Raw genomic sequence first — 14,551 nt, 5'->3', positions numbered from 1 at the left:
ATTTTTTTCCCCCCAAAGGCAAGAGAAACATGAAAAGAACATGTTATTAAAATAAGGAATTAAGGGGCGCCTGGGTGGCGCAGTCGGTTAAGCCTCCGACTTCAGCCAGGTCACGATCTCGCGGTCCGTGAGTTCTAGCCCCGCGTCGGGCTCTGGGCTGATGGCTCAGAGCCTGGAGCCTGTTTCCGATTCTGTGTCTCCTTCTCTCTCTGCCCCTCCCCCGTTCATGCTCTGTCTCTCTCTGTCCCAAAAATAAATAAACGTTGAAAAAAAAAATTAAAAAAAAAATAAGGAATTAATAGAGGACCAGAAAATAATTTACTTGTTGATAAACAAACATAATCTTTGTTAGAGAATCAGAAATTTCATTTATTTTATAATGAAGTGACTAAACATTTTCCTGAACCAATATTAGAGCATCCCATCAATGCAAAAATTGTTCAGTACATATCATGGACGGACTCTGTAGACGAAATCAGTTATAATAACTTCTGTAATGTGCCATGAATTATTTACAGTTTTGTGATAAATAGTAGGTATTTAACTCCAAAACAAACAAAAAACACCACAAAGAAAACAACACACACACACACACACACACACACACACACTGTTTCCACTATTTTAGCTTAGTAGGTATTTGCTGTATAATATGGGGCAGCAGTTCTCAGCCTTCTTTCCCCACCTGATGCACATGACAGGTGATGTTCAGAGGAAAGACATCGCCATCCCATGTTCAGATTTTAAAGAATGAATTCCACAGTTGTGGTAGAGCAAAGTACTAAAAAAAAAAAAAAATCACCCCAACTACGGTGTGTCAGTAACTGTTGCTCACAGGAGCTGTATAAACAGGTTTTAACTCCAATCTTTCCAAACAGGTAGGCACATGTCATTGCAACTAAACGCCAACAGGTAGTGTTAGAAAACTTACCCTTCTTTGTATTAATTCCTTTTAAAAGCTAAACAATTTCTAAACATGAGCGTTTTAGTTATTACCAGTAAGTATGTTGGGTCTCGCCTCACTGTCTGTGTTGCAAAACCTCGGTGGAGCCCTCCTGACTATGTCCAAAAAGATGTGCTGAATGAAAGTAGCCAAGTTCCATTTATAATTCTATTCTACTTGTGATGCCAGCATTCTGCTTTTGCCTTGAAGAGGAAGAGAAAAACCTGTACAGTGGTAAGTGATGGAAAATCTAATTAAAATTACCCTTTGTCATTCAGGGAATCGTGCAAGCACTTCTGGGAGCAGTATTTCCTTTTCTATAGCCTCTTGAATCTACCTATATATTAGCAAGTCACTGAATTTTATTTAGACTACATGACACAAAATCTTCAAAATCTAGAGTTTCAGAGGTATGATTAATCATGTAGTTCTAAATCTGGTCATCGTTACTTTTAAAATATGTAAATCTAGGGGCGCCTGGGTAGCTCAGTCAGTTAAACATTCACTTTGGCTTAGGTTATGATCTCGCGGTCTGTGGGTTGGAACCCCGCGTCCCGCCGTGTGCTGACAGCTCAGAGCCTGGAGCCTGCTTCGGATTCTGTGTCTCCCTCTCTTTCTACCTCTCCTCCGCTTGTGTTCTGTCTCTCTCACTCTCAAAAATGAATAAATGCTAAAAAAAAATTTAACAAACATAAAATATGCCAATCTGTATTAAATATTAATAATCTTAGTCCAAAGTAACACTTATGTAAGATGTATGTTTAAAACAAGAGGATACGACATCTGATCAACGAACAGCTGTAAGTTACAAAGAATTCCTAGAGATGTAAAGATTGTTATTTAGGTGATGAATGCTGAACCATTTTGCAGGTCACCTCGCCTAAAAGGCATGCCACTAAGATCTTCACTGCATTCATTGCTCTGCCTACAGGAGACTTTCTCCTAAGGCTAAGGCTTCCTTACCCTTCTCTAAAGTAGTTCCCACCATCTTCCCTGCCTGGATCACTGTCTATCCCTAACTCTCCTTAGGCGATCTCCATAAGTGCATGTTATTCCCTGGCTTTTTTTTTTTTCATTTCTGTGTTTATTTTCCGCTTCTCTCCATAGGATATCATAATCAAGCAGGCAATGGTCTAGTCTAAGTTCTGTATTCCCAATACCTGTCACATAGTATATGTTCAGTATTTGTTAAATGAAGTTGAATGTTATCCACAGAACAAATGTCTTTATCCCACAAACTTAGCTTATTTTATTTGTATGATCTCCTCAAAGATAGGTGGTTTACTTTATTTTTTTTTAGGTGGTTTACTTTAAAAGATAATACCTCATTACCACAAAACAGATTTATTTGGCCTTCACATAGTCTTGAAAAAGGATGAACCTGAGATCCATTAACTAAACCATACCTAAACTTTTTGAAAATTATTTTAATGATGAATTTAAAATTATACCTGAGGACAGTTTTTAAAGAAGGTGATCTTGTTCACAGGAACTCAAGGCTATTGATACACTTCAAGCCTCATAATGGGTCTATGCTGAGTTGTCACTGATTTCCTTAAATCTTTGCACTTGAGCTGGGAATTTTTAATTGGCAGAGACAGCCTAATGTCTAATGCATCCAGTAGAATATCACTGTCTCCCTCCAGTTTCTCCCACTGTTGCTACAAAGAGCCCAGGAGGCTCCCTGGTTGTTAGGATACACTACAAAGCTTAGCAACGTGGTAACATTCCTTAGGGAAATCTGAGTTCCAGAACCTCTTCACCCCATGTTCTCAGAGCTCCACAGCTTGACAAAACCATATGGTAGCAGTGACTTTTCTCAGTTTCAGACATATAATAGTGTTGAATCGAATGAAAGAGAAAGAGAAAAAAGAAAGAGCAATCAATATCATTTATTGATACTTTCTCCATAATTCTGCTTGAAGAATACATACCATGCAGAGGTAATCAAACTTCTCACCCAAAAGTAGGGGGAGAAAATGTGGGTGATTTTAAAGATATCCCAGTCATTCTGCTTGGTAGTCAGCATGTCCATGGCAACGACTTGCTCAATAGTATTGAAAAAAATTGAAATGTTAATTAAAAGTCATAAAGAAACATTAAATAATACAGTTAAAGTCATAGGGTTCCCTGTGAAAAGGGAAGATGGAATCATACATAGTAATTCCATACATGCACATACACATATACACATACATACATGTGTCCTTCAGCTCTCCGGATTATATATACTAGTGCTTCCTAATATTTTTCTTTTCAGACCACATATGGTTTTTAATTTCTTCTTTTTTTCAACGTTTTTTATTTATTTTTGGGACAGAGAGAGACAGAGCACGAACGGGGGAGGGGCAGAGAGAAAAAGGGAGACACAGAATCGGAAACAGGCTCCAGGCTCCGAGCCATCAGCCCAGAGACTGACGCGGGGCTCGAACTCACGGACCGCGAGATCGTGACCTGGTTGAAGTCGGACGCTCAACCGACTACGCCACCCAGGCGCCCCCGGTTTTTAATTTCTAAATCAGTCTCTGAAATCAATGTAGATAGTTTCTAAAGGGCAAATACTAGTTTAAAGCAATGCAAGGATACGGTCTAATTCGGTCTGGATTTTTTTTGTTGTTTGGCCCCAAGAATTAAAGGCTAAATATCTCCTCTTGCCTATAACCCATTCAGGACTTGTACCACACTATTTTTCTTTATTTTATGGAAGATTCAAACAATTTTCTAATGTAATTTTGACGTTTTGAAATGTTCATGCTACATTTTGTGTCAGGAATTTGCTTTCCACAGCTAGTCATAGAGATTTATTTCTCCTTCACATGAGAGAGTCCAAGAGTCCAAGGTTGGTGTGGAAGCTCCATGGTGTCATTTGGAGCCTAGACTTGTTCCACATTTTGGTCCATCTTCCTTGATATGTGGCTTCCCTCCTTGAAGCTAACTCTTATCCAAGATGGTTCCTGAAGTTCCAGTCATCCGAATGGCTACTATATTACAGACATCAAATGCACAGTGCCGGCAGAAAAGAAAAGGAAAGAGGGGTGAGTGCAGACAAGGACATGATGGCTATGTGCTCCCTCCATAAAACCCTTTTCATGAGTCCCAGACAATAATCTAGGTGACTTGATCACTTCTGGCTGCAAGGTGGGGATAGAAAGTGTAGCTTCTTCACAGGGCATATTGCCACTGATTTCTCAAAGAGGGGCTCAGTTACCAAAAGAAGAGTGAGATAGGGTATATTGGGTTATAAACAGTTTCTACCACAGATCCTGACATTATACCTGACCCCTGTGGAAGAGGTTTTGACACTCTACGCAGTTGCACCTTTCATTAGAGAGGGCGAAGTGTCCATCAGAGGGAGACATACCCCTGGCTATGTAACCATGGTTCTGTTGTATTTTCTTTATAGGAAGACCTATGAGACCTTCCTTGTCTCATTATTGGGAAAAATGATACAACTGGTTTGTTTGGGCACAGTTGGCAGTAATTCTGTCAGAACCGCGGGACAGAGGTTGCTCTGCTGCCCTTGCTCAGGGCACACATGTGTCTTTGTTGCCTTGGAAACAAACTGCTAATCAAGACACTCAAAGACAGAAAATGGATGGAGAGATTTCTTGGAATATGTGCATATTTGAATGGTGATTAGTGATTTAAAAACACCTTCTGTAGTAGTCATAAACAGGAAATCTCCCAGGTTGTTCACTGTCCACAGATATTTTGAGTATTGTTATGGACTGAATGGTGTCCCCCTAAATTCATATGTTGAAGCCCCAACCCCCAATGTGACCATATTTGGTGACAGGACCTTTAAGGAGGTAATGAAGGCTAAAGGAGGTCCTAAGGGTGAGTCCAAATCTAATAGGACAGGTGTTCTTTTAAGAAGAGGAAGAGACCCCAGAACACACACACACACACACACACACACACACACACTCTCTCTCTCTTTCTCTCTCTCTCTCTCTCTCTCTCCCTCTCCCTCTCCCTCTCCCTCTCTCTCCCTCCATACACACATGGAAGAAGGGCCATGTGAAGTCACAGCAAGGAGGGGTCTGTCTACTAGCCAGGAAGAGAGGAAGAGAGGGAGAGAGGTGGAAGAGAGGCTTTACCTGAAGCCAACCTTGCCAGAACCTTGACCTTGGAATTCCAGCCTCCAGAATTATGAAAAGATGAACTTCTGTTGTGTAAGTCACCCTATCTGTGGTATTCTGTTATGGCAGCCCTAGCACAGTAATACACATGTGAATATGCAGAACACTCCGTCAGGTGCATTTTCTCCATATACAAGCAGTGTGGCCACATCTTGGAGCTGTGAATGGATTAGACCTATTGATTTTTATCCTCATTTTGCATTTTCTATAAAAATCCCACTGGTGTCTGCTTAACATATAAGAAAGTAATGTAAATTATTTATGAAAGGCAAAAATGTAATTGAAAACAACACAAGAATAAAACTTATTTCATCTGGTGTCTTGCCCACCCTGTACTTTGTTCTGTCAATTTTGGAAGCACATGATTCAGTCCTAAATTTGCAACAAGTATCTGCATTCATAGAAAAGAGTACTTTGTGATTGCCAGAGCATAACAAAAGTACTGATGTAAGTATAATACAAAGAATTCTAAATTAGCCTCTACATTTCCTCACCACTACTGTTCATACCCTGTATAACCCCCTTCCCTTGATTGTGGGCACATCTGTGAATACAATGGATGTCACTCTTGTGATTAGGTGACATTCTATGGCAAAGATGAAGAGGTTCTGCAGATATAATTCAAATCCCTAATCAGAATTGCTATGAGTTCATCAAAAGGAGATTCTTTGGGGGTGGATCTGACCTAAGTTTTTAATGTTTATTTATTTTTGAGAGAGAGAGAGACAGAGCGTGAGCGGGGCAGGGGCAGAGAGAGAGGGAGATACAGAATCTGAAGCAGGTTCCAGGCTCTGAGCTGTCAGCACAGAGTCAATGTGGGACTCAAACCCAGGAACCATGAGATCATGACCCGAGACGAAGTTGGACTCTTTACTGACTGAGCCACCTACGCACCCCTGACCTAATTTTTAAAGGAGATTTAGGCCTTCCCTAAGATCAGACAAGCTTTCCTGCTAGCCTTAAAGAAGCAAGCTATCATGAGTTCTACAGCTGCAAGGAAATGAATCTGTCAACAACCCTGAGAGCTTGGGAGATGACCCCAAGCCACAGATGAGACCCCAAACTCAGCTTGTACCTGGACTGCAGTTCTTATAAGACCCTGTTTTGAGGACCCAGCTAAAGCTAAGCCATGCCTACAGTCCTGGCACATGGAATCTGTGAGATAACAACTTTGCATTGTTTTAAGTTGCTAAGTTTGTAGCAATGTATTAGGCAGCAAAAGAAAAATTAATACAGTAAAATGAAACTTAGGAAGCATATTCATAGTCCATACTCAATTATAATAACAGTATCTGTTTCATGTATCAGATTGTGATCTCTTCAAGTGAGGCAGGTTGTGGAGACAGTTCACAGGATTCCATCCTAAAATGTATCCATGACTTCTCAGGGTTGTGTTACAGTTCTGGGCTGTGTGTGTGTCCTTGGGCAGCAAGCCAAGCAGGTTGAAATGCAGCTGGTGTGCCCTAAATGGGAGTACTGATTGTTACCAGCTATGTCCCTCCCAGTTGGTTGGTATCCATGCCATAGTAGTTGTTTGATATTTTGAATATCATCTCTCATTATCAGACAATTCCTGTCTTCTTAATTTTGAGAGATTATCTACAATTGCCCAAGCAAACCAGTTCCTTGGGAGAAGTGATTACTGCCTCCACTTGAAATTTAAAATGTCTCAGATGGCAGCTCATCGGGAGAGCACAGATGGTCCAGTGAGAAGGACAGGAAGTAGAGACAGGACACAAGTTAGGCTGGCGCAGTACTTCACAGGGTTCTTACAGCTTTGTAATCATTCCAAGACCTATGACAAAACCTGTTACAATTCCAGGACCTTTGAGTTTCAACACACTACTGGTAACATCAGTGGTGCAAGCCAGAGGCTGGGTTTTCTTAAGACCTGTCTGATAGAGGGGTGCCTGGGTGGCTCAGTCAGTTAAGTGTCTGACTTTGACTCAGGTCATGATCTTGTGGTGGGTGAATTCAAGCCTTGCATTGGGCTCTGTGCTGACTGTGTGTAGCCTGCTTGGGATTCTCTTTCTCTCCTTCTCTTTCTCTGCCTCTCCCCCACTTGTTCTCTCTCTCACTCTCTCTCTCTCTCTCTCTCTCTCTCTGTCTCTCTCAAAATAAATAAATAAACTTTAAAAAGAAAGTGAAATGGAAGACCTGTCTGAAAGAAAGGAGCCTTAGCAGGAGCACATAGGATCAAACTCTTGAGAGTCAGAGATGACTGTCTAAAGAGGGGTTATGCAGAAGACTTTTCTTTTCACTGTTTTTGCCAAGATCTGTGTGTGAATCTGTGTGTGTGTGTGTGTGTGTGCACGTAGGGGGTGTGCAGGAAGAAAAGACAGGTGTCCACCATTATCATGTCACTCTTTTGACCTTGCATGTATTTTGTGTGTGCTATACGCCCCACAAGGACATTTTGAAAATGGGTCACTTTTATGGCCCTTATACTAAAAGAACATCACTGGGCAGAATCTGAGTGATAAGACAGTTTACAGAGAGAGAAGATGGAGAGAACTCAGGCTTCTGCTTCCTTCTCAGCATCTGTCTCAGTGTCTCTGCCTCACTCTTAGCTTTATTCTCACGGTAACTGAGGCCTCTGTGTTGCTGCATTTTACTTTCTCTCTTACCTTTCAGCTAAAATGGTTTTGTTTTAATAAATGTCTCACTCCACAATGCTGCATATCATTCATTCTTTTCCAGAATCTCCTTTGAAAATCTAGGCACCAGACATTGTGCAAGGTTCTGGGTACACAGTCATGAACAAAAAAACCTGGATGGTCTGTTTCTTCATAAAGTTCACAGTCTAGTGAAGAAGACAGGCACTGATGACGGAAATGCATAAACATATATGTACAATTTTTGTTGTTGTTGTTGCTAATGTTAGGTAGGGAACCTTGGGTTAAAGCAGAGAGATGTCATGGGACACAGGCTCTTTCCTTTTCCCCTCTTCCTGCTCCAGCAGTCCTTGCCTGTATCTTTTGTTCTTGTGGTCCTAGGGGGCTGTTGCCCTTCCAAGCCTGGCATCTGCATTCCATAAAGAAGGAAGCAACCTGGAGTCAGCAATGATGGGGAGAAAGCAGCCATTTCCCAGCCATCCTCAGCAGCTTCTGCCTATGCTCCTGGGCCACGACACTGTCACACTGCTGTCTCTGTCCCAGGGAAGGTTGATAATTGTTGTGTTTTAGCCAGACACATCACTGCCTTGAACAACTACTGGGGGTTGGTTAAAAAGGCAGGCGGTAGGTAGCATCATGTGCCGCAGCCCTGAAAGACAAGAGTGGGGTCCCGTAAGGAAGACAGGACAGCCAGGACGAGCCCCTCTGAGAAGGTTATATTCAAGTTGAGACCCTCAGCAAGGCACAAAGTTAGGAGGGAGGGCACTCCAGTAGAGAACAACCAACACTTTAACTTGAAATGCAAAATTTACTGTTGTCTCCTATGTTTTTCATTATACTGGAAATTGATTATCTATTACAAACTTAGTTCCAGATGCCATTCCAGCGAGTTTAATCCTGAGAAAAGGGATCTAGGATATTATTCTGTCATTGCATCTCCTTGTAAAGAAAATTTTTCAAAGCTCCAGGCAGCAATACCTGCCCGATCCTAACTTGAGCATAATTCAAACAAGGAGACAGTCCCAGGTTTGGTTGCCAAAATCTACTTTCACTTGATTCAGATCAGCATGTTTGTAAGTATATGCTTTAGATGAAAAGAACTTAATCCCTCTTTTAACTTCTATACATTTATATCTCAAACAGATTCAAACACATAATAAACCTATACATCATCTCTCAGGTTGTCCATCAAATATTAACTGTCCTAAATGCGTGTCCCCAGAAGAATTAAGGTTTGTCCATCAAGGTCAACTCTGGAGAAGATGGTGGAGGAGGAGTACCCTAAGCTCTCCTTGGCACATAGATACACCCAGATAACACCCACATCAGTGTAAATAACCCAGAAAACAACCCAAAGAGTGGGGAGACTTTCCACAGCTAAATGTAGAGAAGAGGCCACATTGAAGAGCGTGGGAAGGGCAGAGACATGGTCAGGAGCCAAACTGACCAGCAAAAATATTGTGGGAGGGAGGGACACCATGAGCACAAAGGAGAGAGGAGCAAACCCCACCCCAGGCACCCCAGGCATGGGGGACCCACATTGGGAAGACAAATCTTCATAGAATTTGGCTTTGAAAACCACAGGGTTTGACTTCCTGAACTTTTACAATCAGTGGAGCTTAACACCTGGAATTTTAGTATTTAAAGTTCAGGAGACTCAGCCAGAGGGCAATAGGAAACTGAGTCCCTACCCTTAAATAGACAACACAACAAACATCCCTGCCAAGAGACACCATAGAAAGAGCAGTTTGAAAAATGTCTGGGGTTTAAGGGAGGGAGATTTGTTTACTAATCTCAGAAAGTATGCTGGAGGGATAGGGATCTTTGGGAGACTTCTGCAAGAACAAAAGAGCTGGTGAGAGTAGCCCAGATGCACAGACACCTGCAGGAACCAGCGCAGCGCAAACATTCTCTACCTAATTTGCTAACACTGTCCCCCACGCAATCCCCACTCCCACATTCTCCTGCAGACCCACCCCTCCAACTTGGCCTGGATAAGAGTTCTCCAAAGTGGTTACAGGTCCCTTCCCACATCGGACCAGCACAAACCTGTGCCTATCACCACGTGCATTGCCTCTGAGTTCTCCTGTGGACCTATCACCCCAACACACCCTTGGCAGGGGTCCATCCAGTGTGGGACCACAAATGAGGCAGTGTGCAAAGCAGCCCCAACAGGGGCCAATACCACTCTGAAGTGATTCCTGCGCTGGGGAGAGGAGAAGATAACCACATGTAATAGTCTGACTGCAGCCCCAGCAGTGAGCTGGGGGCAGACACCTGGTCTTACCCCAGGCCTCACCCACCAACAAAAGCTTCTCATGGGAAAATACAGGGAAAGGGCCCTACAGCCTGCTGTTACTGCATTTCTAGCAAACACCTGGTCTGACCCAACTCAAGCACAAGGTGGTCCCAGATTGGCCCATCAACAACACAGGGATCAAACACTGCCCACAACAAAGAAAGCAAGTGCAGATGACTGGACCGAAGGCAAATGTGATTCAGCCACAACAGTAGTGTGCACACAACACACATAGGAGACGTCCTGAAATGCCAGGTTCTGGTGAACAGAGGATATTGCACTGTAGGGCACTACAGGACCTCTTCATAAGGCCACTACTTACCAGGAGATGTAGCTGACTTTCCTAAAATATAGAAAACAGAGTTTGACAAAACGAGGAGATAGAGGATTGTCCCAAATGAAAGAAAAGGACAAAAATCACAGCAAAAAAAACTAAATGTTGGGGCGCCTGGGTGGCTCAGTCGGTTAAGCGTCCGACTTCAGCTCAGGTCACGATCTCGCGGTCCGTGAGTTCGAGCCCCGCATCAGGCTCTGGGCTGGTGGCTCAGAGCCTGGAGCCTGCTTCCGATTCTGTGTCTCCCTCTCTCTCTGCCCCTCCCCAGTTCATGCTCTGTCTCTCTCTGTCCCAAAAATAAATAAACGTTAAACAAAAAAATTAAAAAAAAAAAAAAAACTAAATGAAATGGAGATAAGTGATATGCCTGTTAGAGATTTAAAGTAATAGTCATAAAGATACTCACTGGACTTGAGAAAAAAGTGGAGGACCTCAGTGAGACCTTCAACAAAAAGACTGAAAACATAAAAAAAAACAATCAGGGATAAGAACTCAATAATTGAAATTAAAAACACGCTAGAGGGAATGAATAGTAAACTAGAGGAAGCAGAATGGATTGGTGACCTGGAGGACAGAGTAATGGAAAGCAGTCAAGCTAAACAGGAGAAAGAGAAAAACATAATAAAAAATGAAAATTGACTAAGGGAACTCAACAACACCATCAAGCACAATAACATCTGCATTATAGGGACCCCTATAAGAGAAAGGAAAGGGGGCAGAAAATTTACATGAAGAAATAATAGCTGAAAACTTCCCGAATCTGGGGAAGGTAAACAAAATCAACTCAAGGAAGTCCACACCAAGGCACATAGTACTTAAAATGGCAAAAAATAAGTAGTGATAAAGAGAGAATTTTAAAAGTAGCAAGATAAAAGAAACAACTACATATAAGGAAAACCCCCATAAAGCTACCAGGTGGCTTTTTAGCAAAAACTTTGCAGAAGAGAGTAGCATGATATATTCAAAATGCTGTAGCATGATTTATTCAAAGTGCTGAGAAATAAAAACCTGTGACCAAGAAAACTCTATCCAGCAAGACTATTATTCAGAATAGAGAGGGAGATAAAGTTTCCCAGTCAAACAAAAGTTAAAGGAATTCATCACCACTAACCCAGCCCTACAAGAAACGTCAAAGGGGACTCTGAGTGGAAAGGAAAGGCCATAAGTAGGAGTAAAAAAGGAAGGAACCATAAAAGCACTAAAATCAAGTATATCTATGAAAATCAGTCAAATGACCCATAAACTAAAAGGATGTAAATATGACACTATATACCTAAAACATGGGGGGAGAGGGGAGAGGAGTAAAAAATCAGGTGCTTTTAGAATCAGTTCAAATTTAAACAACCGTCAACTTAATATACAAACCTAATGATAACCACAAATCAAAAACCAGTAATAGATATGCAAAAAATAAAGAGAAAGGTATCCAAGCATATCACTAAAGAAAGCCAGCAGGGGCGCTTGGGTGGCTCAATTGGTTAAGCATCCACTTCAGCTCAGGTCATGATCTCACAGTTTGTGAGCCCATGTTGGGCTCTGTGCTGACAGCTCAGAGCCTGAAGCCTGCTTCAGGCTCTGTGTTTCCCTCTCTCTCTCTGCTTCTCCCCCACTTGCTCTCTCTCTCTCTCTCTCTCTGTCAAAAATAAATTAAAAAAATAAATAAATAAATTGAAAAAAGAAAGAAGAATAAAATAGAAGAAAGGAACAGAGAAGAACGACAAAAAATAACCATAAAACAATGAACCAAATGGTAAAAAGTACATACCTATCAATAATTACTTGGAATTTAAATGGAAAAAATACTCCAATCAAAAGACACAGGGTGACAGAATGGATAAAAAAGCAAGACCCATCAATAAGCTGCCTGCAAGAGACTAATTTCAGACCTAAAGACATATGCACATTGAAAGTGGAGGGATGGAAAAGCATTCATCATGCAAATGGCAGTGAAAAGAAAGATGGGATAGCAATACCTGTATCAGACAAAATAGACTTTAAAACAAAGACTGTAACAAGAGACAACACTATATAATCACAAAGGGAACAATCCAATAAGAAGATATACCAATTATAAATATTCATGCACCCAACATAGAAGCACCCAAATACATAAAGCAACTATTAAAAAAAGATAAAGGAAGTAATAAGTAGCAATACAATAACAGTAGGGGACTTTAACACCCCACTTATACAATGGACAGATCATCCAAACAGAAAATCAACAAGGAAACAGTAGCTTTGAATGACACATTGGAACAGATGGATCTAACAGATATATTCAGAACATTCCATCCTACAACAGCAGAATACACACTTTTTTCAAGTGCACATGGAAGATTCTCCAGATTACGTTACATATTAGGCCACAACACAAGTCTCAACAAATTCAGAAAGATTGAAGTCATACTGTGCATCTTTTCTGACCACAACAATATAAAACTAGAAATCAACCACAAGAAAAAAAAATCTGAAAGAGTACAAATATATGGCAGTTAAATAACATGCTACTAAACAATCATTAAATCAGCCAAGAAACTAAAGGGAACATCAAAAAATACACAGAAAGAAATGAAAATGAAAACACAACAGTCCCAAATCTTTGGGATCGGCAAAAGCTATTCTGAGAGGAAGTTTATACAACACAGGCCTACTTCAAGAAGCAAGAAAAATCTCAAATAAACAACCTGACCTTACACCTAAAGAGCTGGAAAAGTAAGGGGAAAAAATCCAAAAGCAGAAGGAGGGAAATAATAAAAGATTAGAGCAGAATTAAATGAAATAAAAACTAAAAAAACAATAGAACAGATCAATGAAACCAGGAGCTGGTTCCTTCATAAGATCAACAAAATTGATAAAACTTTAGAAAGACTCATAAAAAAAAAAGAAGAGAGAGAGACAGAGATGGGGTGCCTGGGTGGCCCAGTCAGCTGAGGGTCTGACTTCAGCTTAGGTCATGACCTCATGTTTCAAGAGTTCAAGCCTTGCTTCAGGCTCACGGCTGTCAGTGTGGAGCCCACTTTAGATCCTCTGTCCCCCTCTCTGCATCTCCCTTGCTTGTGCTCTCTCTTTCAAAAATAAATAAATGTTACAAAAAAGACAGGACTCAAATAAACAAAATCAGAAATGAAAGATGAGAAATAACAATTAACACCATAAAAATACAAAGGATTATAAAAGAATATCATAAAACATTATATGCCAACAAGTTGGGCAACCTAACAGAAATGGATAAATTCCTAGAAACATATAAACTATCAAAATGGAATCAGGAAGAAATAGAAAAATTGAATAGACTGATTAGTAGCAATGAAATTGAATCAGAAATCAAAAATTCCCTAACAAAAAGTCTAGGACCAGAGGGCTACAAGTGAATTCTACCAATCATTTAAAGAAGAATTAATACCTACTTTTCTCAAACTCTTCCAAAAAGTACAAGAGGAAGGAAAAACAAAACTGGAGGTATCAAAATCCCAGATTTGAAGTTATATTACAGAGCGGTAGTAACCAAAACAGTATGGTACTGACACAAAAACGGAAACATAGATCAATAGAACAGAGTAGAGAGCCCAGAAATAAACCATGATTATATGGTAAATTAATCTTTGACAAAGCTGGAAAGAACAGGCAGTGGGGAAAAAGACAGTCTCTTCAATAAATGGTGTTGGGAAAACTGGGCCACTTTCTTACAGCACACACAAAAATAAACTCAAAATGGATTAAAGACCTAAATGTGAAACTTGAAACCATGAAAATTCTAGAAGAGAACACAGGCAGTAATTTCTCTGACATTGGTCCTGGCAACATTTTTCCAGATATGTCTCCTGAGGCAAGGGAGACGAAAGCAAAATTAAACTATTGGGACTACATCAAAATAAAAAGCTTCTGCACAGCAAAAAAACACCACTGACAAAACTAAAAGACAGCCAACTGAATGGGAGAACATGTTTGCAAATGACATATCTGATAAAAGATTAGTATCCAAAATATATAAAGAACTTACCAAATTCAACACCAAGGAAACAAATAATCCAATTAAAAATTAGCAGAAGATATGAACAGACATCTTCCCAAAGAAGACATACAGATGGCCCATAGACACATGGAAAAATGCTCAACATCATTCATCATCAAGGAAATGCAAATCAAAACCACAATGAGATATCACCTCACACCTGTCACAATGGCTAAAATCAAAAACAAAAGAAACAAGTGTTGGCG

This window comes from Lynx rufus, unplaced genomic scaffold, assembly GCF_022079265.1.
Source record: "Lynx rufus isolate CCGP_SWC_20201006 ecotype Redwood Valley unplaced genomic scaffold, mLynRuf1.p SCAF_3, whole genome shotgun sequence".
Taxonomy (NCBI): Eukaryota; Metazoa; Chordata; class Mammalia; order Carnivora; family Felidae; genus Lynx; species Lynx rufus.
Note: the sequence above shows the minus strand (reverse complement) of the source record.